Consider the following 27,272-nt stretch of genomic DNA (forward strand, 5'->3'; position numbering starts at 1 on the left):
TTCATTGCCTCTACATTTCCATCGCTTTTTATTCCAAAATTAACTGGGTTCAGGTGTGCCCCCATTGTCATCTTTCAACAGTGTTCGATGGGAAATGTAGTAAAATACCGCAGTTCATACCCTCCAATGGGTTCGATTCCTGTATGCACTTTCAGGGATATATTCAAAGCCCTCCATTAGGCTCCCGGATGAAACCACCGCATATTAAATGTTCAGCCTGCCGTGCCATTGCATGAAAAGAACGTTACCTCTCATGCGGTCCTTTATTTTCAATCAGGTGGTGCGATCCCTCCACGGCCGGAGCCGCCGTGATAACATATCAATCCAATTGCTCAGATGTGAGACCACACACCACTCGCAGGACAGTTTCCAAAACTTTTATTTCAAATATGCTGCTTTTCATCCCGGTGTTCAAACCCTTGGCCTGACGCATTTCGAAGCCTTCTCGCTTCTCATCAGAGGCCACATAACAGGAATACAATTCATTGCCTCTCATGTGGTCCTTTATTTTCAAGCAGGTGGTGCGATCCCTCCACGGCCGGAGCTGCTCCAAAAACACCATCCTGCGAGTCACTCTCGTGGCGGGTGCTGTAACGCGGTGGTGTACCGCGTGAATATCAATGCTCCAAAATTCTCCCCCAAGGTTCTTTCGATGAGAAGAAATACAGCACTCACGGGATCTTCAGCTTAAACGGATTTAATATCAAGACAGACGCGTTTCGGGAAGCCTCCCTTCCTCGGTGTCTAAAAGAACGCGCCGCGCGGCACCATTTTAAAGGAACCTGTGTTGCGTAGTAAATATAAGCGAGGGACTATGCTGCACATATTAACATGAGCGCCATCTTTAAATCTGTCTTTACGCATAATGCCAGCATATTATTTTCAAAACAACAACATAGTCTCACACTTAGTTAACATGTGTACATCATAATCTTGCCGTGTATCGGCACTTGCAATCCCCAACGAGGATTGCACCCCCTCTTATTTACAAAATGTTACCACGCAGAATGATATGTTATTGGATTTGTCTACCCATGCCCACGTATCCACATTGATGAGGGCTAAACTTTTCCTGCTATTGGTCACGTATATAGAATTATAATATAAATTCATTTACTAAAGCATATCATATGCTACTTTTCTCAATCAAAGCCGTGGATCGGCAATTGCAGCCTAAATATGGCTGCTCACATCCTCATTCAGTTTTCGTGAACATATTTCATTGGGTTTAAAAAGGCAGACAGTGATCCTAACAATAAACTTCCGATTCTGTTATGAAAATTAATTAAATAAAACAAAACACCACACCACCTCTCTCCCAATCTCTCTACTTGGCATTACGATATTCAAGATTACTAACTTTTCATCAATACCTAGAAAATCACATACATGGCGGTAAGGCGCCTCATTCAGGAAATAATCAACAGTACTTACAAGTGGCCAGCCACATCTCAGATATCAGTAATTCATATAAGTCTACGGTCTGTACATAGTAGGTTTATATTCAGTTCCAATATATACTCAGCCCAAATGAGCTGACATTTCTTCTCCGATATTCAGACCCCCTGGCGCCTTCGTTTCAAGGACCACTATATAGCGTGACTCTAGTCTCCTTAGTTTTTGTAGTTTGTTGCCTCCCCTTATATTGTCTGGCACATATTCCAAGCAAAAATATAGTAGGAGGTTCCTATCGCTGTTGTGCTTAATAGCGAAGTGTCGTGCGACAGGGTAGGAGAAGTCCTTGTTCATAATAGCTCTCATGTGTTCAAGGATTCTGAGCTTGACTGGGTTGATAGTGCTTCCAATATATTTCAAATTGCACAGACAGCGTAGGCAATATAAAGCATGACTAGTGTGGCAGGACATAAACTTGTTAATCCTCCTACCTCCTTTGCAACCTTTAACCTCATATGTCAGGGTGCGTTTGCTGGAGGCGCAAGCTTTGCACCGCCCGCACGGGAAGAAACCTTTCGCATCTTTTAAAGTCCTAGTCTTCTTGACCAGTGGGTCAAGATGGCTATTGACTAATTGGTCTCGTAATGATCTTGCCTTTTTAAAGGTTATCAATGGAGCAGCTGGTATGTCTAGACCAATGATGTTATCTGTCTTCAAGACATGCCAGTGTTTCTTCAAAATGGCCCTCAGTCTGTTCGAGTTCGTGGAATAAGGGGTGATCAATCTAAATTTGCCCCCCTCACCCCCACTGGATCTTTTTTTTGGGCGAAAAGCGACAGTCTAGATTGTTTTTTCACTCAATTCAATGGTTCTTGCAGAAGATTATCTTTATATCCTCTTTCTAGGAATCTCCCCACACTCTCATTGGCTGCCTTTTCAAAATCACTGTCAAGCGAACAATTGCGTCTCAGTCTTAAGAACTCCCCATAGGGAATGCTATTGATCAACCTACCTGGGTGGCTACTGGACGCATGCAACACACTGTTGCCTGCAGTGGCTTTCCGGTATAGTGAAGTTTTTTAGTTTCTCTCCACTGACCTCAACTTTCAGGTCTAGATAGTTGACTGTTTCTTTGCTCGCCTGTCCAGTGAACTGTAAATTACAGTTATTAGTATCAAGCAACTTGATATAGCTTTCAGCCTCTTCTATGGGACCATCCCAAACCAGAAACAGGTCGTCTATATCCCTGAACCACGCTACAACCTTGTTCGTCCATAGTGCGTTCCCTGGGGCCCAGGCTACCTGCTCCTCCCACCAGCCAGGTTCGCATAGCTGGGGGCGAAGCAGGAGCCCATCGCTGTACCAGACACCTGTCTGAAGATGTTATCCTGAAAGAGAAAGATGTTATTCCCTAAACAGAAGTCAATAAACTCCGGCAACATTCTGTTATGCATTGCCATCTTTAATGGTCTCTTTTTCAAAAAATACTCAACAGCATGTAAACCTTGTACATGCTCAATGCATGTGTAGAGGCTGGTGATATCAAGTGTTATAAGGCTGTATGTTGGTAGCCAGTGTATGTTCTCAATTTTTTCAATGAAGTCCGTGGAGTCCCTAATATACGATTTCAATGAGAGAACAAACTCGAACAGAAAGTGGTCCAAAAATTTAGAAAGATTTTCAGTGAGTCCCCCAATCGAAGAGATGATCGGTCTCCCCGGTGGATGTTCCATGTCCTTGTGCACTTTGGGTAAGTGATAGAACGTTGGCAGTACTGGATTGGTAGTTTTCAAAAACAGGTATTACTCCAAGTCCAGCATTTGTTTATCATGCCATTTTTTCAGCAGATTATGTGATTTATCAATACTCTCTTGATACGCCTTCTTAGTTGTGAGTTCATAACAGTTCTTGTCACCAAGTTGGCGCATTGCTTCGTCTATATAGTTTTCCCGAGACTAAATCACAATGTTGCCTCCTTTGTCCGAGGGCTTACACACAATGGATGTATCCTCAGCCACGGCTTTCACGGCTTGTCGTTGGGATTTTGTGATATTATAGAACTGTTTTTTGGGTGTTTGTTCCACCCGCATAGCCATCAGGTCCCTGATGACAGCATCCGAGAAAGTATCAATTGCATCAGCTGTGCTTGGTGGTAAAAATTTAGAGGTCAGTTTTAAACCACTACTCGGTGCATCTTGCTCTATCCCAACATTGTCTAATCTCTGAGTCAGTGTAACAATTGTCTCACTGTTATCCAAGGGATTCTCTTGTCGGATTCTCCAAGAGTTCACATGCTGTCAAGTCATTGACATTGAGTAAATCAGTCTCCCTTTGGCTCATTCTGAGAACTTTTATTTCTTTAGGTTTTGGTTTGACCTTATAATATTTGTGTAGTTTGATTTTTCTAATAAATTTGAAAAGGTCTATTCGTGTCTGCGTATATTCAATGCAGACATTTGGGCAGAAAGTCAGTCCCAGTTTTAGAACGGACTCTTCACATGATGTTAAGGCTCTGTGAGACAAATTTACAATCGTCAAAGAGTCTCGTTGTCCTACCACCTGGCTCCTCTGTTGCTCCTCGTTGTTCTTGTGGCTACATTTGGTTTTGCTCTTCCCCTTCCCCTTCCAGCCGCCTCTCCTGGTTTTTCGTTTCCCTCGGGGGGTTTGTTCTTTCCACCCCTCAACCACTTTTGTCTTATGATGTTGAACTCCTGCTGAAAAGGGGGTTTTAGTTGGTACACCTGATGGTCCTGCCACCTCGTCCCCTGAGATTTCTCCCTCAGTTGCCTTGTGGAAATTTAGTTCGTGTACTAAACATTATCTACGCCATCTTGCAGACTCACGTATGAGAATACACGACAGCCATTTTAGGTACCATGGTCTCCCTGTTCACGATCGCCCTGTCAGCACACTTCCCTGACCTTGCAAGCCTTCCCCGCGCACCCTGGCTGCCCCCGCACTCACATGCACAAGTCATGAACCCTCCCCTCCCATGACTCTGTCTCAGGGAATCGCACCCCGCGCCTGACCAACACCTCCTTTCCGTCCATGAATACCCCTCCTTTGATGACCCCTTACTCTGAGCCTGAACGTCAGCACGGACCGCTGGTCATCCTTTAGCCCGAGGATACAGTTTATTGCCCATTACTGTATGCACTCGCCTTTCCTGAAAGGAGCCACTATTGATCACGACCTCCCCATCCCCTGAGATTCGATCAGGCGCACACATTCCAAAGGAATCGGCAGAACACTCAGCTGCGTGATAGCCCCCTCCCAATCATATGAGGGGAAAGGGCCCCTACTGTTGTCATGTGTTGGAAGGGGCCGGAACTGGGGGGGTGCCGGTGATGTCGTTCTCATGCTCTACAATGTCCCTGTTGTAATAAAGGACGTTCACATGTCTAAAACCAGTGTATAAAAGACCAGGTCTCAGAGAGGCTGAGAGAGCACCTCGAGACGATACCTCGTTGTCCGATCTGATGTGTTCTACTCCGTCGGAATAAAACTTGTTTCCTGTCTTCCTGCCTCCAGCGCCTGCCTCTTTATTGAATAACTTCGTATGGTATTAGAGGCGCTTTGCGCCGGGCAAATTTAACTGAGGTAACATCTACTGAAATCGCCTGACCATTTTGAATTGATCTTTATCAATTGGCGTCCCAAACGCGGGGCCCATCAGCGACACGTGGATCCAGTGGGAGAGGTCCCGACGACAGAGTGAACGACTGCAACGATCGGAAGAGCTCCTGTCCGATAGACCCTCGTCTGACAGCCGATCATCTGAACTTCACTGATTCCAAGCAGACCTCTCCCGAGTGATCTACGGTCCTGACTGGGAACCACCAGGAGTGCCGCGATAGCAACAGAGAGTAGAGGACGATCGGGCGCTGGAAGCGGAAGACGAGAAACGGTCCATACGGTCCGGGTAAGGTCGTGACGCACGACAAAATTGCGAAATTGATTGATTGATTGTTTCAAAATACTAGTATTACTTATTGACTGTTTCTGAGAAATTCTCTATTTGCAAACAAACACAGAATCGCCATACTCTGTTTAGTCTTTGCAGATAGTGAAGGGTAGGCAACGCAAAACTTTAACACGTCGTGCCTATTCTTTTTTTCTCCCCATTGATTGATTGATTGAATCGAACATTGAATTGTTCGAAGTTGGTTCTCTTAAAGGATCTTCTCTGCCCGCAAACGGGGAAGAATAGGTATATTCTCTCTCCCTTTGCCGATAGTGAAGGGTAGGTAACGCAAACCTTTAACACGTCGTACCTATTTCATTCCTCATTGATTGATTGTTTGTCCAAACATTGACTGTTTGGAATTGGTTCTTTCTGGAGGGATTCTCTGTTTGCAAATAGCGTAGAATAGAATATTCTGTCCAGTCTTTGCAAATAGTGAAAAGATAGGTAGTGCAGGCTTTTGCCCCCATTGTAATCCGTCATGCCTATCTTCTCCCCATTGGTTCATAGTTGGGTCAACCCGACCGTTTATTAGAGATGAACCATCCAGCTCCACTGGAAGGCACCCCTAATAAGGACATGTTTACTAAGCAAGGACTAGTCGCTATAGCTTATAGTAAGTTATGGCATAAATATACAAAAAGGGATCCTAAAAGCCAGTGGCCACTGATAGGTTCTTTTGATGAAAATAAAATAAAAACACTAGAAGCAGCTGTAAAAATAAATAAGGCAACGCCCACTATGCTCGTTAGTATTGGCATGTGGCGCAAAGAAGCAGAACATCAAAGGAAAAAAGAAGAAGCAAAAATAGTGAAAGAGTTACGAAAAGCTGCCCATCTGGCTGCAAAAGAACTAGATGAAGAAATAAGAAGAAGAGAGGAAGTTAAGCAAACACAAGAATCAGGACTGGCAGGCCAATGCCCTGTCAGGACCCCCTCTACGCTCTACCCGGAGATGCCCTCCAAACAGCGGGAAAATGACGAGTTACTGCTCGGTCCTCCAATTATCTACATGCCTCCTCCTTATGCTCCCAGCCAGCCTCTAGCACAACACTCACCAGTTCAAAGTGCAGGCATAGGTGACCATAGCGCTAGTGCCCCGGCTCTTACGGCCTTCGCACCAGCCGCATTGGTAACAACAGCAGACGAACATGAGACTAGCAGGCACCTAACAGCCAGGCCAAATAGGTTGAGCAAAGATGAGCGGGATGGAATTGACCAGATAGCAAAAACCCTGGTAGAACGGAAGGAGAGCGAAGAATATACGATGAATATGCATAATTCACATGCCGGTAGTCACAGACGGCATTTCATTTTGCGGTTCAGCTACCACACCCTGAACGCGTATGAGGATAGGTACCAGAATAAAGGTCCTGCCAAATTGACGGCTCTATATAGAAGGGTCGATGTTGGAGATGGGGCTGAGAGCGATGTGACGGACCTCTTCATGCAAACGCTTGAGGTTTTCCGCCACCTCGCGGAACAGAAACCAGAGGTCAAGATCACAGTCCCTGGGACGATTGAGCCCTCATTAGAAGCAGCCAACACTATGATGCCTATCAGAGAAGCCGCCCCCTACTGGGTTCCCCCAAGAGGTCAGGGAACAAACGATGATATCAACCACGCAGATGCCAAAGGGAGGGTTGTGTACAACTGGGTTTACCAACCATGGGATCGACAAGATATTTTAACTTTTAGGCAAACCCTGCCCGATTTAAGAAAGAACCCTACAGCATTTTATACCGAACTAGGCACAGCTTTGGGCTCAACTATAATGACTCTAGCGGACATTGATTTGTTTTTCGGGTTATGTCTGCCGGCTGATGTGTGGAAGCAAATTCGGAGAGCCGACCACACAGATCTGTTCGGACACACCTGGACAAAACTCGATGAACTAGATAGGCAGCGAGAGCCCGGAAAGAAACCAGTAAAAGACATACTGGAACTTCCCGACAAAATAGTGCAGAAGCTAAAAACGTTGATCCCAGAAAAGAAAGTAGACTGGTCGGTGGTCACGGCTTGCCGCCAGAAACCTCAGGAGGACGTATCAGAATACTTCTCCCGATTTGAAACGGTTTTCTCCGACTACAGTGGCCAAGACATGACCACCGCAACCGGACAACACCTATTCGTGCAAAACTACGTAAAGGGGCTATCGCAAGAGGTCTCCCAAAAGTTACAGACTAGCGAGAGTAGTTGGGGAGCCTCTAAACCTGCAGCTATCCTTCAGATGGCTCAGTATTACGAACACCAAAAGAACGAGAACGAAAGGGCAACTGAGAAAAAGAAAAAGGACTTAAAGGAACGAGTAATGATTGCTCAACTGCAGGGAGTGACTACAGGGAGGGAACGGTATAGGGGAAACTACCAGTCGAATGCCCCTAGGAATTCGGCCCCTAGAGACCGTAACTCCACCCCTGGTGCTCCACGAACCGACCTTGATGAGAACCAATGTGCATTTTGTAAAGAATTTGGACATTGGAAGTCTCAATGCCTGGCCCTTCGGGAACTGATTAAAAGTAAAGAGACAAGGAACATGACAAATGGCCCCAAAACTGGAGGGCAGGGACAAGGACAGACCCGCGACACCACCAATGACCGATCTGGCAGATCTAACACATTTGACCGCCCCCAACAGAATCAGTGCCAACAGTCCGATTGCAACGATGCTCACGACTTTGCATAGGACTGCCAGGGGCAAGGGAGGGATCCAGTCGAGCTCTGTGTAGACCAGCAAGGTCCTTACGTTACTGCTAAGGTCCTGGGTACAAAGTCTCCATTTTTGGTAGACACTGGAGCGACACGTAGTGTATTATCAAAACGACTGATTCCAAGGGCACCCTTGTCTGGCTCACACATTACCTCGATAGGCTTCGATGGAACGCCCTCCACTAATCCCCTGTCCGTACCTATCTCCTTTGACCTAGGAAACAATCACACTGACACGACGTTTCTGCTCTCCTCCAACTCCCCTGACGCCATTATGGGTATTGATTTACTGAAACATTTCCGAGCTACTATTAGGTGTTCCCCGGATGGAGTCCGAGTCATCCTGTACGACAACCCGAGCATGTCCAGACCCTACCCCGCACGACATATGTACACTATAACAGATGCTGACCTATCCTTGCTCGATACCCTACCCCTGTACCTATGGGCCAGAAACGACTCGGATGTAGGACGAATGATGATCGATCCTGTACACATAACTGTTCGACCAGATGCAATACTCCCGAAACTCCCACAATACCGGATATCGCCCGAAGGCGAGAAGGCATTGGTAGCGATTATTCAGTCCTTGGTAGATGCAGGAGTGGTAGAGGAAGTGGTTAGTAATGTTTGCAATAGCCCTATCCTACCCATTGTTAAGAAGCAAGGTGAGGGAGATGAGAAAGCGTACCGCTTCATCATCGACCTGCGAGAAGTCAACAAAGTGGTGGTGCCACAGTACCCCGTAGTCTCAGACATCGCCACCATTCTGACTCTCATCCCGTCCACTGCCACCACCTTCACCGTTATAGATCTTAAAAATGCATTTTTCTCTATCCCCATCCATCCAGACAGCCGTTATCTCTTCGGCTTCACTTTAAAAAAACGTTCATACCGATTCTGTAGAGCTCCCCAGGGCTACACTGAAAGTCCCAGCATTTACAGCCAGGCCCTAAAAAGGCAGCTGGACGCCGTCCAGCTACCAGATGGAGTGGTGTTGATCCAATATGTCGATGATATCCTTTTGGCGGCCGACACCACTCCACTTGCAATCACGGCCACTATCCAACTCTTGCACTTTCTTGCGGAGAATGGCCACAAAGTCTCCAAAAAGAAACTGCAGTTCTGTCAGCCCCAAGTAACATACCTAGGTCATCTCCTGTCCAACGAAGGGAGAAAACTTACACCCGACCGAATCCAAACCATCCTAGACACCCCTATTCCAAAAACACAGAAGCAAGTCCGTTCATTAGTGGGCCTTACTTCTTTCTGCCGACAATGGTTACCAAATTTCAGTCTCATTATAAAACCCTTACTTTCCCTATTGGCCAAAGATGTTCCGTTCCCACTCCCTTGGACTCCCGAATGCCAAGCATCCTTTAAGGAGTTACGAGATGCCCTTTGCTCGGCACCCGTTCTAGGAACACCAGATTACTCCAAACCCTTCTTCCTCTTCACTCACGAAAGGGAGGGATGCGCATTGTCTGTTCTAACTCAGCCCATCGGCGCCAAGCAACGCCCTTGTGCCTACTTCTCTGCCACTCTTGATCCAGTCGCCAGAGCTCTACCAGCCTGCCTTCGAGCAGTAGCCGCTGCTGCTGTCTCTATCCGACAGAGTGAGGGAATTGTACTTTCGAACTCTCTTACAGTATTAGTACCCCATGCAGTTGACACGCTTTTGAACCAGACAAAGACTCAACACCTGACTAGTGCACGACTGACAGGATACGAATTGACTTTACTTGCGCCCCACATCACTCTGAAGAGATGCACGACATTGAATCCTGCTACACTGTTACCCTTGCCCGAAAATGACCCCGATGTGCCCCCTATACACGACTGTGTGACTCTCACGGACGAACAGACTAGGAGTAGAATTGACCTCCGAGACATTGCTTTCACAGATCCTGATGGAGAACTATGGGTAGATGGCTCTTGCATCAAACTCCCAGACGGCACCACTTCTGCTGCCTATGCGGTGACGACAGCTCGAACAGTAGTTGAAACAGCTCGCATCACACAACGATCCGCACAGGCAGCAGAACTAATCGCCCTCACACGAGCATGTATCATAGCGACAGGAACCACGGCCAACATTTACACGGACAGCCAGTACGCCTTCGGGGTAGTTCATCATTTTGGGCTCCTGTGGAGGGAAAGGGGATTCCTGACGTCCCATGGTACACCCATCCTTCACGGAGATTTAGTCTCCGCCCTGATTGAAGCAGTCCTTCTCCCCACACGATTAGCAGTGATCAAATGCCAGGCACACAAGAAGGTGACAGATTTAGTTGGACAGGGAAACGCACTAGCCGACATCACTGCCCGAACCACAGCTGAGAATAGGGCCACGACACGCATGTATGTGACCAGGTCACAAGCAGAAAAATGGACCGACGCTAGGGAAACGATCAGGGACATCCAATCGGCCAGCACACCACACGAACTGACTGAGTGGGCACGGGTGGGTCTAAGGGACGATGAAGGCTGCTGGCGGACAAAGGACACGAACAAATGGTTGCTGCCTGATGCATACTTGATCCCCATACTGACAATGGCACATTCCCCTGCACACATAGGTTCTGCCCCCATGATCGAACTCATTTCCAAAGTCTGGCACAACGGCAAGATCCCCGACTCAGCCAAACGCCTAGTCCAACAGTGCCTTATCTGCTTACAACACAACCCCGGGAAAGGAACTGTGGTACCCCGGGGAGGGTTTGGGATCCCTGACCACCCCTTTGAGGTCCTCCAGATGGATTACATCCAATTAGAGAGGTGCCAAGGCTTGAAGTATGTATTAGTCATTGTATGTGCCTTCAGCAAATGGGTGGAAGCCTATCCGACCCGTGATAACACTGCCATGACTACTGCCAAAATACTACTGAAGGAGTTTTTCCCTCGCTACGGCCTTTGTCGAATTTTATGGAGCGACAATGGCCCCCACTTCATAGCTGAAGTTATCCAACTAATCCTGAAGGGGTTAGGGGTGAAACAAAGGTTCCATGCGGTCTTCCACCCCCAATCCGCTGGCCTGGTTGAACGACACAACGCTACACTGAAACTGAAACTGTCAAAAATAGTGGCCACCACAGGACTTAAGTGGCCAGATGCCCTTCCACTGGCATTACTATCGATGCGCTCCACTCCCACTAAGCACCACTTGACCCCCTACGAAGTTGTGTTTGGACGGCCTATGAACCTCTGGACTGCCCCCAAACCAACCTCCATTCATGACGTCCCCGACGTCCTGCTGTCAGATTATTTATACAAGTTAACTAAAACATTGTCTGTCATTCATCAACAGGTGCAGCAGGCCATCCCCGATACTTCCAGGGGTCCCGGTCACAATATCCAACCGGGGGACTATATCCTGATCCGGAACTTTCAACGGGCGAAGAGTCTGGAACCCCGGTGGACGGGCCCCTGGCAAGTACTGATCACCACTTGGACGGCTCTTCGAGTGGAGGGGAAAAAGAACTGGCTGCATGCGCACCACTGCAAGAAGATTTCCTCGACCCTGGCCACGACAGACAACGTCAGCACCCAAGAAGAGCTCCTGAACAAAGACCGACCATCACTGAACTGCTATCCTGATACCGAGGCACTTGAACTTGCAAAACACTCTGATCCCACTGTGCCATCTCGAGAAGGGTATTTCCTACGTCGAAAGGAGGGAGCTTCGGCTAAGTAGGATACTGACTAAGTTAAAAATCTCAGAACGGTGACCCAAAGCAACCAAGGGTTACCCGGAGAGAAGCTAAACGAAGTCTGTGGTTCTGCCCACTACCGAGCACCTTGAAGATGAAGATGATGGAAGCGCCAGATAAGAAGATGATGGAAGCGCCAGATAAGAAGACGTCGAAAGCAACAGGAAATACCCACTACAGGAATCCAAAAACTGACAATTTGCACAAATCAAAGACAATCGATTTCTTCATTGTCTTCCTGTTTTGCCTCCTCCTCATGACTTCCTTCTGGATCTTGGAGGAAAGCACGCCCGCTCACCAGATGTTGCCAACCACTGTCCAGCCAACCACCGTGAAAGAGCACCACCTGATCACCCTTTCACCTCAACTTCGAGAAAGGCGTAGGGAATTCTGGAACAATTCCTTCGTACAACTGTTGCACCAGCACAACCTTGCTGCAAATGCCACAAACTGCTGGATCTGTGGGTTGCTCCCACCTGCTATCGGACACTCCATCCCCTTCATTCCTTCTCCTTTCTCAGTTCACGGCTCCTGCCTCGCCTGGTTGATCCTCATGCAGGAAAGCCACAAGGACAACGCTGCTTCTGGTCAGACAGTGTCACACTTCTACTCTGGGTTCTGGCTGAATAACACAGGAAAGCCCTTTTGTCCTGCAATTTCAGGTTCAACCTTCCTTACGAACATCCCTGCCAAAGAAAGGGTCGAAATGCAGGTGCTCCACAATCCAGCCAGACCCACCTTCTCCCACCTGCGGAAACAAACGGCTGCCACCCTGACTGTGGCCCTGTCTGTCATCAATGTCACAGGACTCGTATGCCTCGAAGGACAAGGAACGCAGCGGGTGGGTCACAGTTCTTGTCGCATCACCAAAACATTGGTCTCAGCTGACCCCCCCTCCTTTGTTGCTTCCCCGAATATGTACTTTGTTTGTGGCACCAAAGCTTACACGTGGCTCCCAAAAGGCTGGAAGGGTACGTGCTACATCGCCTTCATTCTTCCTCCCACGTATGTGGCTCCAGCCAACCACCACCGGCAAAAGCGTGCCGGAGATGTTGAACAAGCCGACTCCACCGGGGCACAGTTCCTGGATGCAGCAAAGGGACTTGTTCCTCTGTGGGGACCAATGGCAAATAGCCGCGCTATCCGACATCTGACTCAGGCAGTAGAGACAACAATTAACATCACCGCTGGCATCCTTGCTAACAACACGGCTGAACTTCAGGCAGTCCGCCTGGTGGCTCTTCAAAACCGTCTTGTTCTAGATGTGGTTCTGGCCGACCGTGGAGGTGCATGCCGCATCATCGGCTCCAGCTGTTGCACCTACGTGCCAGATAACTCACCTTCAGTCTACAAAGCAATCGAACACCTCCACAGACTGTCCTCGGAGGTTCACCAGGAACAGGAAGGATGGTCGCTTGGAGGCTGGTTCTGGGACACTTTGAAGAACTGGGGATGGAGACTGTTCACGTTTTTATTGATACCAATCATGATACTGTGTGGGTGTTGTTTAGGTATTCAATGTTTACCACCTTTATGTGCACTCATTTCCAACTGTATGTGCCCAAAGACTTTGAACTTTAAACCTGAGCACATGAGTCCCCTAAACGAAATAGAGTTGCGTGGTCTCATGGAGATTGATCCGAACTGACAAGCTGGCGAGACATGTTAAAGGGAGGACTGTGGAAATTTAGTTCGTGTACTAAACATTATCTACGCCATCTTGCAGACTCACGTATGAGAATACACGACAGCCATTTTAGGTACCATGGTCTCCCTGTTCACGATCGCCCCGTCAGCACACTTCCCTGACCTTGCAAGCCTTCCCCGCGCACCCTGGCTGCCCCCGCACTCACATGCACAAGTCATGAACCCTCCCCTCCCATGACTCTGTCTCAGGGAATCGCACCCCGCGCCTGACCAACACCTCCTTTCCGTCCATGAATACCCCTCCTTTGATGACCCCTTCCTCTGAGCCTGAACGTCAGCACGGACCGCTGGTCATCCTTTAGCCCGAGGATACAGTTTATTGCCCATTACTGTATGCACTCGCCTTTCCTGAAAGGAGCCACTATTGATCACGACCTCCCCATCCCCTGAGATTCGATCAGGCGCACACATTCCAAAGGAATCGGCAGAACACTCAGCTGCGTGATAGCCCCCTCCCAATCATATGAGGGGAAAGGGCCCCTACTGTTGTCATGTGTTGGAAGGGGCCGGAACTGGGGGGGTGCCGGTGATGTCGTTCTCATGCTCTACAATGTCCCTGTTGTAATAAAGGACGTTCACATGTCTAAAACCAGTGTATAAAAGACCAGGTCTCAGAGAGGCTGAGAGAGCACCTCGAGACGATACCTCGTTGTCCGATCTGATGTGTTCTACTCCGTCGGAATAAAACTTGTTTCCTGTCTTCCTGCCTCCAGCGCCTGCCTCTTTATTGAATAACTTTGTATGGTATTAGAGGCGCTTTGCGCCGGGCAAATTTAACTGAGGTAACATCTACTGAAATCGCCTGACCATTTTGAATTGATCTTTATCAGCCTCTGACTCCGAGGTTTCCACTCTGGGCTGCGTTGAAGATCCAGGGGTCAGGCTTTTTTTTAGCAGTTTGCGTGTCTGATCATATCTCTTGGTAAAGGTTAGTACTCGGCCCATAGCATAGTCCTTTTCATCGCGTTCAAACTTTTCTTGTTTTTCTCATTTTGATTTTCATCTCGTATTTCTCAAGTCTCTTTTTCATTGCTGTGCGTAGAGCCTCTTGCTGGTCTTTGTCTGAGTTTTTTAACCGCATGCGGGCGGAATTCCGCCCGTACGCTGAGAATCCGTAAAGTGCACTTTACATGATGAGCTGGGCTCGTCATGAGCGTGCGAGGAGGCTACCTCATGACGAGCCCAGCTCGTCATGAGCGTCGAAGGGGTTAATAGTTCCTCTTCCATGGATTCAATCTCTTTCACCGCCTTGTCCCGGTCACTCCACGCAAATTGCACAATGATTTCTAGCATTCCTTTACATGACTGGGCTATATGCGCAGCCCATGCCTCCAGCAACAGGGGATCTGGTTTCTCATATGCTGGAATCGTAAAAATGCGTAGTCCCCGTGGGACTCTTCGAACTTCAATGTATCCCTGTAGGAAGGTACCCTCCCACCATTTCCGTAATTCTCTTTCATAGAGTTTCTCTAATTTCAGGTATTGATTCATTATTGTGTTGCCAACCTCCTTGGTGGCTTTCGGAGGTGGTTGGGAGACATCAGGGTTTTTATTTTTAAACCTTCCTCCTGCCGCGTCTTTGCGCTCTGACATGTTGAACATGATGAAATTCAAGGTGGGTCAACGTGGTATTCCGGTTCCGGAATATCACCCCTCCTATCCGTTTCAACGCTGTTATTGTCCCTCGCCTTGCCGCTCACTGATACTTAGAACGGGTATACTTTTAAGAAAACAGTCCATACAGGCTTACCGCACTTTCGTCGCGGTGTTTTGATTTTGCTCCCTCCCCTTTCTCAGTATGTACATTCGGGAGTTGTTTCTCTCTCATCCGGTTTAACAGTGGCGACGGTGCTCTCGCTCGTAATTCATAACTGCTCCAAAAACACCATCCTGCGAGTCACTCTTGTGGCGGGTGCTGTAACGCGGTGCTGTACCGCGTGAATATCAATGCTCCAAAATTCTCCCCCAAGGTTCTTTCGATGAGAAGAAATACAGCACTCACGGGATCTTCAGCTTAAACGGATTTAATATCAAGACAGACGCGTTTCGGGAAGCGTCCCTTCCTCGGTGTCTAAAAGAACGCGCCGCGCGGCACCATTTTAAAGGAACCTGTGTTGCGTAGTAAACATAAGCGAGGGACTATGCTACGCATATTAACATGAGCGCCATCTTTAAATCTGTCTTTACGCACAATGCCAGCATATTATTTTCAAAACAACAAAATTGTCTCACACTTAGTTAACATGTGTACATCATAATCTTGCCGTGTATCGGCACTTGCAATCCCCGACGAGGATTGCACCCCCTCCTATTTACAAAATGTTACCACGCAGAATGATATTGACCGACGCCGAAAGAGTCCCGGTCTTCACAAGGATTGTGGAAAGGTGGATATATATATATATATATATATTCACTGAAACAAACACAGGTTTCAGGGACGTTATAGTTATTTGGACATTTCATTCGTACAAAATCTGAGAAATGTGGCCGTTATGATTAGTTGAGCTAACTATAACTCAAGCCCCCACAATGCACTGCTGATGATGTCACATATGACATCATTCATGACATGGTTAATGACATTACTGATGACATCACTGATGACATCTCAAATAATATCACTGTAGACATCATCCATGTTATAATCTGATGCACCTCCTCACACCCTAATATAAACTTTGATACACCTACCCATTGCGGGGTGCGAGTTTGGCTGAATTTCTCTGGTTTTGTACGAGTGGAATGTCCAACTAACTATAATGTCCCTGAAACCTGTGTTTTTTTCAGTGAATTTCTAAGGTTTTCGAAATGCTAATTTCTAATTATAACATCCCGCACACCTATGGTTCTTTCAGTGAATTTCAGAGGTTTTTAAATGCTAATTTCTAACTATGCCTACAGAGGTAGGACATGTGCAGAAAGAGGAAGAAAGGCACAGAAAGAAGCAAAAGAAATGCAGAAAGAACCACAAAGGTGCAGAAAGAGGCTTTGTTGCAAAGTCATCATGTGCCCTGCGCACCGCCCCATTTTTGCAGATTGGTACTGGTGGTAACTCATGACTCTAACTGACCCTGGGTCTGCCTATCCAGGACTGGAGCCAGTGCTATGCTGAAAGACACTTAGGATACAGAGAAAACATCAACATACACTAGGGTACACTATGGGTTGGGGTACCATGTGATTAGCATGACCTCCCCTGTAAGGCCCTAGTACATAATACGGCAGGGGGGTTAAAACTACATCTAAGTCCCTAGCATATAATAGGGCATGGCAGTTTAGAAGCCAGCAGCCCTTTTCTACACTTGCATGTGTGCACTGTTGAGCCTGAGGTCTGTTTAAAAATAGCCCTGTGTGTGCAGAAAGAGGCAAGAGAGGTGCAGAAAGAGGCAAGAGGGGGTCAGAAAGAAGCAAGAGAAGTACAGAGAGAAGCAACAGAGGTGCAGAAAGAGGAGTGAAGAAAGAGACAAGAGAAGTGCAGAAAGAAGCAACAGAGGTGCAGAAAGAGGCAGGAAAAGTACAGAAAGAGGCAGGAGAGTTGCAGAAACAGGCAAAAGAGGTGCACAAAGAGGGGACAGGGGTGCACACAGAGGCAAGAGAGGAACAGAAAGAACCGAGAGAGGTGCAGAAAGAGGCAAGAGAGGTGCAGAAAGAAACAAGAGCAGTACCGAAACAAGAGAGGTGCAGAAAGAGGCAAGAGGTGTGCGGCAATAGGCAAGAGAAGTGCAGAAAGAAGCAACAGAGGTGCAGAAAGAGACAAAATAAATAACTATAGAAAGAAGCAAGAGAGTTGCAGAAACAGGCAAGAGAGGTGCTGGAAGAGAGAACAGGGGTGCAGATAGAGGCCAGGGAGGTGCAAAAAGAGGGAAGAGAGGTGTAGAAAGAGGGAGGAAGTGTGCAGAAAGAGGCAAGAGGGGTGCACAAAGAAGCAACAGAAGTGCAGAAAGAACCACCAGTGGTACAAAAGGAGGCAAGAGGGGTGCACAAAGAGGCAAGAGGAGTATAGAAAATTGCAAGAGATGTGCAGAAAGAAGCATGAACAGTGCAGTAAGAAACACAGAGGTACAAAAGGAGGCAATAGGGGTGCAGAAAGAGGCAAGAGCAGTGTAGAAAGAACCAAGAGACATGCAGGAAAAGGGACGAATGGTGCAGAAAGAGGCACGAGGGGTACATAAAGAAGGAGAAGTGCAGGAAGAAGCATCAGAGGTACAGAAAGACGCAAGAGGGGTACAGAAAGAGGCAAGAGAGGTGTAGAAAGAGGCAAGAGAGTTGCACAAAGAGGCAAGAGGGTTGCAAAAAGAGGCTAGAAAGGTGCAGAAAGAAGCAAATGAGGTGCAGAAAGAGGCAAGAGGGGTGCAGAAACAGGCAAGAGAAGTGCAGAAAGAGGCAAGAGAATTGCTGAAAGAAGCAACAGAGGTGTAGCAAGAAGCCAGAGAAGTGCAGAAAGAGGCGAGTGAGATGCAGAAAGAAGGAAGAGAGGTGCAGAAAGAGGGAAGACGAGTGCAAAAAGAGACACCAGGGGTGCAGAAAGAAGCAAGAGAAGTGCAGAAAGAAGCAACAGAGGTGCAGAAGGAGGCAAGAGAACTGCAGAAAGAGATAAGAGAGTTGCAGAAACATGCAAAAGGGGTACAGAAAGAGGGAACAGGGGTGCAGACAGAGGCAAGAGAGGTGCAGAAACAGGTAAGAGGGTGGCCGAAATTTGCAAGAGGGGTGCAGAAATTCACAAGATAGGTGCAGAAAGAAGCAAGAGCATTGCAAAAGAACCAACAGAGGTGCAAAAAGAGAAACTGCAGGAAGAGGCAAGAGAGTTACAGAAACAGGCAAAAGGGGTGCAGAAAGAGGGAGCAGGTGGGTAGACTGAGGCAAGAGAGGTGGAGAAAGAGGGAAGAGCGGTGCAGAAAAAGGCAAGAGGGATGCAGAAATTTGGAACAGAGGTGCAGAAAGAAGCAAGAGCAGTGCAGAAAGAACCAACAGAGGTGCAGAAAGATGCAAGAGGGGTACAGAAAGAAACAAGTGAAGTGCAGAACGAAGCAAAAGTGATGCGGAAAGAACAGAGGTGAAAACGAGGCCTGGGTGCAGAAAGGGTTAGGAGAGGTGCACAAAGAGGCAAGATGGGTACAGAGAGAGGCAGGAGGGGTGCAGAAAGAAGGAAGAGAATTGCGGAAAGAAGCAACAGAGGTGCTGAAAGAGCCCTAAAGGATTCAGAAAGAGACAAGAGGGGTAAAGAAAGAAGCAACAGAGGTACAGAAAGAGGCAATAGTGGTGCAGAAAGAGGGAAAAGAGGTGTAGACAGGCAAGAGAGGTGCACAAAGAGGGGAGAGAGGTGCAGAGACAGGCAAGAGAACTGCAGAAAGAGGCAAGAGAGTTGCAAAAAGAGGCAAGTGAGGTGCAGGAGGCAAGTGAAATTCAAAAAGAGGCAAGAGAATTGAAGAAACAAGCAAAAGGGGTGCAGAACGAGGGAACAGGTGGGCAGACTGAGGCAAGAGAGGTACAGAAAGAGGGAGGAGGGTTGCAGAAAGAGGCAAGAGGGGTGCAGAAAGAAGCATCAGGGATGCAGAAAGAGGCAAGAGAAGTATAGAATGAGGGAAGAGTGATGCAGAAACAGGCAGGAGAGATGCTGAAAGAGGCAAGAGGGGTAAAGAAAGAGGCAAGAGAGGTGCAGAAAGTGGACGAGATGAGCAGAAAGAAGCAAGAGAAGTGCAGAAAGAAGCTACAGGGGTGCAGAAAGAGGAAAGAAATGTACAGAAAGAGACCAAAGAGTTGCAGAAACAGGCAAAAGAGGTGCACAAAGAGGGAACAGGGGTGCACAAAGAGGCAAGAGAGGTACAGAAAGAAACAACAGAGGTGCAGAAAGAGGCAAGAGAAGTGTAGAAAGAGACAAGAGAAGTGCAGAAACAGGCAGGAGAGGTGCAGAAAAATAGAACATGGTGCAGAAAGAGGCAAGAGGGGTACAGGTAGAAGCAAGTGAGCTGCAGAAAGAGGCAAGAGAGGTGCAGAAAGAGGAAAGAGAGGTGCATAAAGAGTAAAGAGAGGTGCAGAAAGTAGAAGAGATAAGCAGAAAGTGGCAAAAGAAGTGCAGAAAAAAAGAAAGTTGCAGAAAGAAGCAACAGAAATGCAGAAAGTGGTGAGAGGTGCAGAAAGAGGCAAGAGAGGTATAGAAAGAGGCAAGAGAGTTGCACAAAGAGGGAAGAGGGTTGCAAAAAGAGTCTAGAAAGGTGCAGAAAGAAGCAAATGAGGTGCAGAAAGAGGCAAGAGGGGTGCAGAAACAGGCAAGAGAAGTGCAGAAAGAGGCCAGAGAATTGCTGAAAGAAGCAACAGAGGTGTAGCAAGAAGCCAGAGAAGTGCAGAAAGAGGCAAGTGAGATGCAGAAAGAAGGAAGAGAGGTGCAGAAAGAGGGAAGACGAGTGCAAAAAGAGACACCAGGGGTGCAGAAAGAAGCAAGAGAAGTGCAGAAAGAAGCAACAGAGGTGCAGAAGGAGGCAAGAGAACTGCAGAAAGAGATAAGAGAGTTGCAGAAACATGCAAAAGGGGTACAGAAAGAGGGAACAGGGGTGCAGACAGAGGCAAGAGAGGTGCAGAAACAGGTAAGAGGGTGGCCGAAATTTGCAAGAGGGGTGCAGAAATTCACAAGATAGGTGCAGAAAGAAGCAAGAGCAGTGCAAAAGAACCAACAGAGGTGCAAAAAGAGAAACTGCAGGAAGAGGCAAGAGAGTTACAGAAACAGGCAAAAGGGGTGCAGAAAGAGGGAGCAGGTGGGTAGACTGAGACAAGAGAGGTGGAGAAAGAGGGAAGAGCGGTGCAGAAAAAGGCAAGAGGGATGCAGAAATTTGGAACAGAGGTGCAGAAAGAAGCAAGAGCAGTGCAGAAAGAACCAGCAGAGGTGCAGAAAGATGCAAGAGGGGTACAGAAAGAAACAAGTGAAGTGCAGAACGAAGCAAAAGTGATGCGGAAAGAACAGAGGTGAAAACGAGGCCTGGGTGCAGAAAGGGTTAGGAGAGGTGCACAAAGAGGCAAGATGGGTACAGAGAGAGTCAGGAGGGGTGCAGAAAGAAGGAAGAGAATTGCGGAAAGAAGCAACAGAGGTGCTGAAAGAGCCCTAAAGGATGCAGAAAGAGACAAGAGGGGTAAAGAAAGAAGCAACAGAGGTACAGAAAGAGGCAAGAGTGGTGCAGAAAGAGGGAAAAGAGGTGTAGACAGGCAAGAGAGGTGCACAAAGAGGGGAGAGAGGTGCAGAGACAGGCAAGAGAACTGCAGAAAGAGGCAAGAGAGTTGCAAAAAGAGGCAAGTGAGGTGCAGGAGGCAAGTGAAATTCAAAAAGAGGCAAGAGAATTGAAGAAACAAGCAAAAGGGGTGCAGAACGAGGGAACATGTGGGCAGACTGAGGCAAGAGAGGTACAGAAAGAGGGAGGAGGGTTGCAGAAAGAGGCAAGAGGGGTGCAGAAAGAAGCATCAGGGATGCAGAAAGAGGCAAGAGAAGTATAGAATGAGGGAAGAGTGATGCAGAAACAGGCAGGAGAGATGCTGAAAGAGGCAAGAGGGGTAAAGAAAGAGGCAAGAGGGGTCAAGAAAGAGGCAAGAGAGGTGCAGAAAGTGGACGAGATGAGCAGAAAGAAGCAAGTGAAGTGCAGAAAGAAGCAACAGGGGTGCAGAAAGAGGAAAGAAATGTACAGAAAGAGACCAAAGAGTTGCAGAAACAGGCAAAAGAGGTGCACAAAGAGGGAACAGGGGTGCACAAAGAGGCAAGAGAGGTACAGAAAGAAACAACAGAGGTGCAGAAAGAGGCAAGAGAAGTGTAGAAAGAGACAAGAGAAGTGCAGAAACAGGCAGGAGAGGTGCAGAAAAATGGAACATGGTGCAGAAAGAGGCAAGAGGGGTACAGGTAGAAGCAAGTGAGCTGCAGAAAGAGGCAAGAGAGGTGCAGAAAGAGGAAAGAGAGGTGCAGAAAGAGGAAAGAGAGGTGCAGAAAGTAGAAGAGATAAGCAGAAAGAGGCAAAAGAAGTGCAGAAAAAAAAGAAAGTTGCAGAAAGAAGCAACAGAAATGCAGAAAGTGGTGAGAGGTGCAGAAAGAAGCAGGAGTGGTTTGCACACCATTAGTACCAATTTAACACCCACATTTAGCAATAAGTAACAGGTGACCATTCTAGGTTTGCACAGGGCCTTCCACCACGCTGTAACACTTGTCGCTGCATTTTTGGGAACGTTTAGCCGTATGAGCTAAAATCAAGGCTTTTTTGTTCAAATCTGCAGATTAGGCAGCACATGATGGATTATGTGGCTAATGAGGAAAATGTATAATTGTGTGAAAGTCGGTGCAGCCAAACAGTTGCAGAATTCCAGTGGCCTTGCTCATACCTCTGACTAGGTCCAGAAGTGCTCCTCAGTGATTCCTTCTTTTTTTGTCTCATTGAGTTCATAATTTAGCTTCTATGGGACCAAGGAAGACTAAACCTGAGGTTACCACTCTACAACACAGACTACTATACCACATAATAATAGGTCTAACTCTTGCAAATGCGAGACCTATTAAATTACAAATGCTTCTTTAAATGGTAGTCACATTTGCAGAGTGGTGGAGAAATGGGGCTGTGCCTTCAAGCCGCGCTCAGGAATTCCGCTGCGTAGGACTTTCAGGAGGTACCAGGAGGGCTTCCTGGCCCCCAAACGTCCTTCAGGAGTAAAGTGGACTTTATCCCTCAACCAGCAATGTGCCAAGAGGCGAGTTTGCAGAGTGGTGGAGAAAGGGGGGGCGTGGCCTCTGAAGACCTCTTAGCAATCCCACTGTGTGGGACTTAGTGGAGGTAACAGGAGAGGTAGTTGGCAAAAGTGAAAAACCTTGGCGTGGTCTTTGATTCAAAACTCACGTTTGCTGACCAGATGAATCAGCTCATTTCGTTCCGCTTTTATCTTTTAAAGATATTGAAAAAAACACTGCCCTACATCTCGTCTGACCTTCAGACAACCGTTGTCATCTCTTTAGTTTTGAGGTTGGACTACTGTAATGCCTTCTATTGGGGCATGTAGCAAAGCCTCTTAAAGAAACTCCAGAGGCTGCAGTATACAGCAGTTCATCTTCTTAAAATCATCAGAAAACACAAATCAGCCGCCAAGGGGCTGGAGTGGGCTACATTGCCTCCCTATTAAAGAAAATAGTGTATTTTAAAGCGCTCTCCACGGTACAGGTCCAGAATACCTGAAGAAAAAACGTTTGTGTTATTCACCTAGATGTCTTCAGTCAGCCATGTCCAAAATGATGCTGGTTCCTAATGGAGGCGGCCACCACTGGTTCCTAAAATCAATAGAACTTTTTGGGGCGGCAGAAGTTTTGTTCATACCACCTCTTTGATATGGAATCAAATGCCTTTGGATCTAAGATGTCAATCTAATCTGTGGACTTTTAGAAAGCTGTTAAATACTTGTATTTTCTCTTTATCTTTGTAACTACAGCAATTTGGTCCTCTCAGCAGTACTATCCTTACATATGCTAACACCGAGACATCCTCGGGCATTTATTACACTTTACAAAATCAAATCAGATCAAAATTATTGCTACCAGATCGTTTAAAATCACTGACCTGGTTGACTGAATGTCTTCCTTTTATATATTGCGTTTATCTCCAATTGGTGTAAAAAAATTATTTAGCAAATATCAGGAATGAGAGCATTACGCCTCATGTTTATGCATGGAATGTATGCAGTAGTTAGGGAGGGAGTTGTTAGGCCCTGAAGACGACCGTGTTGGCTCATAAATTAGTCGAAACATGTCAGCAAAAAAAAGAATGGATTGATGGACCATTATACTTTAACAAAAATCTTTCACAAACTTTTTTTAAGCATATCAAGGGTAAGGTACCTGTTAGTAAAGGGAAATCCTTGGGTTTACACTTTAGATATTTTTACTACTGGATCCCTGCTTAAGTCCAGAATAAGAATTATATAAGAACTCCTTACGAGGTTGAGTCCACAAGACTGGTATTCACCTACTATAGTGTGGTAAGGACGCCTATGATGAGGCATGCAATGATAAGTTGGGGGGGAGGAGGTGGCGCTACAATATCTTTTGGATACCTCCGGCCTACAGTGAATATTACAACAAGTACCTAAGAAGGCAGCTATACGTTTATTCTGTGCATTCAAGCCCCTTTTGTGATACAATATACTGCATAGGAGGATGTGCTTGAATATAGATCCTCTTCCTCCCCTTTTTGTGAGAATATAAAACAAGAGCATTACCACAGGGACGCGATTCTAATATCGGTCAAATGTAACCAATTGTAAAGAATAATGCAGCAGAGCTTGTTACAAAAGCAACATTAATACTGTACTCCAATGTATAATACATAACATAAACTAACATAGCATAACAAGTATAAAAACCATCACGGAAACACTGTGCTACACTAACTGTTACCGAAGGAATACTGCCCTGTGGAAACAGCAGCACTGTTTGAAGACTGTGTTGTTGAGAGACCAAGGCTCAACATTAGTAATGCACTGTAGCATGCACTACCACTAAACTTCTATTCTGACCAATCTGCAGAGTACTAAAACCACAGCATTACCATGCAAATAATGAACCATGCTGTGCCAAATCCACAACCTTACATGATAAACAATGCAACAGAATGTGCCACATTCACAGCACACACACACCCACACACACCACACACACCTACCCACACACCACACACACCCACACCCACCTACACCACACACACACACACACATACACACACACACACTTCACACACACACCCACACACACCCCACACACCTACCCACACACCACCCACACCCACCCACACCACGCACACCCACCCACACCACACACACACACACATACACTCACACACACTTCACACACACACACCACACACATGCACACACCCAAAAACACACACACTCCATACATACCCACCCACACACACCCCCACACACACACTTCACACACACCCACACCACACATACACACACCCAACACTCACACACACCACACATACCCACCCACACCACATACATACACACACCCAAACTCACACACACCACCCAGACACACCCACACCACACACATACACACACCTAAACACACACCCAAACACCGCCCAGACACACCCAAACACAGACACACACACAAACTCACACACACCACCCACACCCACACACCACCCACCCACACACTCACACACACCCACACCACATACACACTTAAAACAGTGCATGCCAATTCTGCAACATTACCTGTGCCAAATGCAGAGCACTCTGACAGAAATACTGCGGTGTCACAAGTACAAAACACAACCACAGAATACAGCATTATAAAATGACAAAACAACAGCCGCATCACGGTAGTGTGGAGAACACAATACACAGCATGAATGATGCACAATTTTGAGCCAAATCCTCCCATTACTAAAGGAAAACTACCCTGAAGTATGCTAAATAGGCAGTGTACTCCTGCACAATGCACAGCAGTGTGACAAACACACGTTACGATAAACAAAGTACAGCACTGTATTATGCAAATCCAGAACATGACAGCAGCAATATTGTACTGTATTTAACAAAGGTCATAGTATGGCCATAAAATACTGCACTATCTTGTATTAAACCCCCAGCACTACCTTGCCGATTCTGCACAACAGTGGGCCACAGCTGCATAATGGCCACATTAGTACTGTGCTTTTATGTGCCAAATCGACAGCATGGCCATATGAATACTGCACTTGCCAGTGCCAATGTTGCAATATTTCTATAGAAACACTGCACTACTGTTTGCCAAACTGCTCTGCAGCGTGCGACATTCACATTTCTATAGTAGTACTTCCCCGTAGCAGGCCACAGCATTATCAAAAGAATGCTGCAGCACAGTGTGCCAAACTCACCCAATCACCGTGGGAATAGTGTGATGTAGTGAGGTCAATCCACAGAATTGCATGGTATACTGTATTATAGATTTCCAAATGCACAGTATTATCATGGGACGCTACAATATATCGATTCTACATCTTGCGACGGGAATACTGTCTTAATGTGTGCCAACTCGTGTGAGCCAGCGTCACTACGTATCTATAGAAACGTTGCCCTGTGTGCCCAATTCTAGAATTGCCATGGGAATGCTACCCTTGAGTGTGCCAACTTCACATTTTAATAGAAGCGCTTCAGTGCGGTAGGCCACATCCAGAGGGCACTGTCCAAGGGATGTTGCACTACAGTGTGCCAAGTGCACACCATCACAACGGGTTTGCTGCCCTATAGTCAGGCGAGTCCACATTCTGCATTCCACGGGTCCAAATCTACAGCATTCTTGAACAAGAGAACTCTGCACTGCAGTGTCCCGAGTCACCTGCACGACCATGGGTACACCGCACTAAAGTAGGCCAAAATCAGCAGCATTGTCACAGACATGTTGCAACAGAGTGTGCCAAACTCAGCAGTTCTGCAGAAATGCTGCAGTTACGTGTTCCAGATTGGCAGCATTATCAGGGGATGCTGTTCTGGGCTATGCCAAATGCACACTCCTATAGAAATAGTGCATTGAGTGATGCGCACCGCACTGCCAGCACTGCCACAGGATGGAATACTGCACTGTAGAGTTCAGTAGCAATGCCACAGCCGTTCTGCACCCGGCACTGTACAACTGTACGGCCCAGCTGCAACATGTCCTCCTGTTTAGGGACGTGCTCGCTCTTTTGCAGCTCAGCCTTCCCGCCAGTCTCCTCGCCGCTGCGGTGAGTGGTCGCATAGCCGCGGTACCCTACTCACCTCTACCTCTAACCGGCAATAGGTTGCAGGGAGGCCTTCCCCATCCTCCCGCCTCTGCCAGCGCCCCTCTTCCTCCCTGTTGCTCATCACGGGCCGTGCTTCCAGCCGCCAATTGCTCCCTATCGCCATTAACCCTTGGCACTTACCTCGCACCCCCATGCAGCAGCAGGCTCCCGCTCACGACTGCACACGGCTCCTTCCGTCTGTTTAGGGAAGGCGGCGGAGTGCAGGCTCTGCACCGAGTGTGGGTATTTCTCGCTCCCTCTCTCTCTCTTTCTGCACGCTTCCTTCTGTTTGCCGGTCAGTTCCCTTTTCAGGCACCAGATGGCAGCATCTGACTGTTCATTGAAGGATCCCTTCGCTTGCGGCTGCCGTTCTTTTCCCACCACAAGCAGAACCCAGAAGGATGTGTCGAGTTGGGAGAGATTAATGACAAGAGGGGAGTATACCCAAGGCCCACCCAGAGAAATGTTGAGCTGAGGGCCAGGGAAGGTGTGCAGACAGGGAGATGAAGATCTGGTTGATTGAGACCGAGTGGAGGCGCATGGAAATGTCAATCTGGGGAGATGTAAGACCATTGGAAGTGTGCAGCAAGCAGGGAAAAATAGCCAGGGAGGTGTAGGTGGTATTTATAGGATGTTTCCTTGGAAAGATAACGGCTCAATTGCACGGGTACAAGGACAGACGTGTGATACTGTCCACTTTCAGGCCCTGACCCCGGGATATGCGGATCTTGATACAAATAAAAGTCATGGGATTGGGCGGACCGGAGGGGATCTAGGCCCACAAAAGATATGGACCCTAGAACAGGAAGTCATTGTAACGTTCCATGTTGAGCGAGATGACGGGGGCTGGTGTGGGGCCAGCACAGATGTTTACCAAGGAAGGTGTGAGTCAGGGGAGACGATGGACCATGGCAAATGGGCACTCAGAAGGATGTGAGATTGACAAGATATAACCTCCGGGAAGGTGTGTACCCAGGGCGATTTGGAAATATGATGATGATATTGAGGCAGGGAAAGTTTACAC

General features: G+C 47.3%; 1 protein-coding gene across 1 annotated transcript in view; it reads right to left on the minus strand.

The window, feature by feature from the left end:
• LOC144825121 (regulator of G-protein signaling rgs-2-like) overlaps positions 1 to 26,441 on the minus strand; it is a 145,910-nt gene extending 119,469 nt beyond the window's left edge. Inside the window, exon 1 of the mRNA XM_078683998.1 lies at positions 26,390 to 26,441. The gene's annotated coding sequence lies outside the window, so the exon portion shown is untranslated. The remainder of the gene's footprint in view (positions 1 to 26,389) is intronic.
• Between the last annotated feature and the right edge of the window lie 831 nt (positions 26,442 to 27,272).

The sequence above is a fragment of the Lissotriton helveticus genome, chromosome 3_1, assembly GCF_964261635.1.
Source record: "Lissotriton helveticus chromosome 3_1, aLisHel1.1, whole genome shotgun sequence".
NCBI lineage: Eukaryota > Metazoa > Chordata > Amphibia > Caudata > Salamandridae > Lissotriton > Lissotriton helveticus.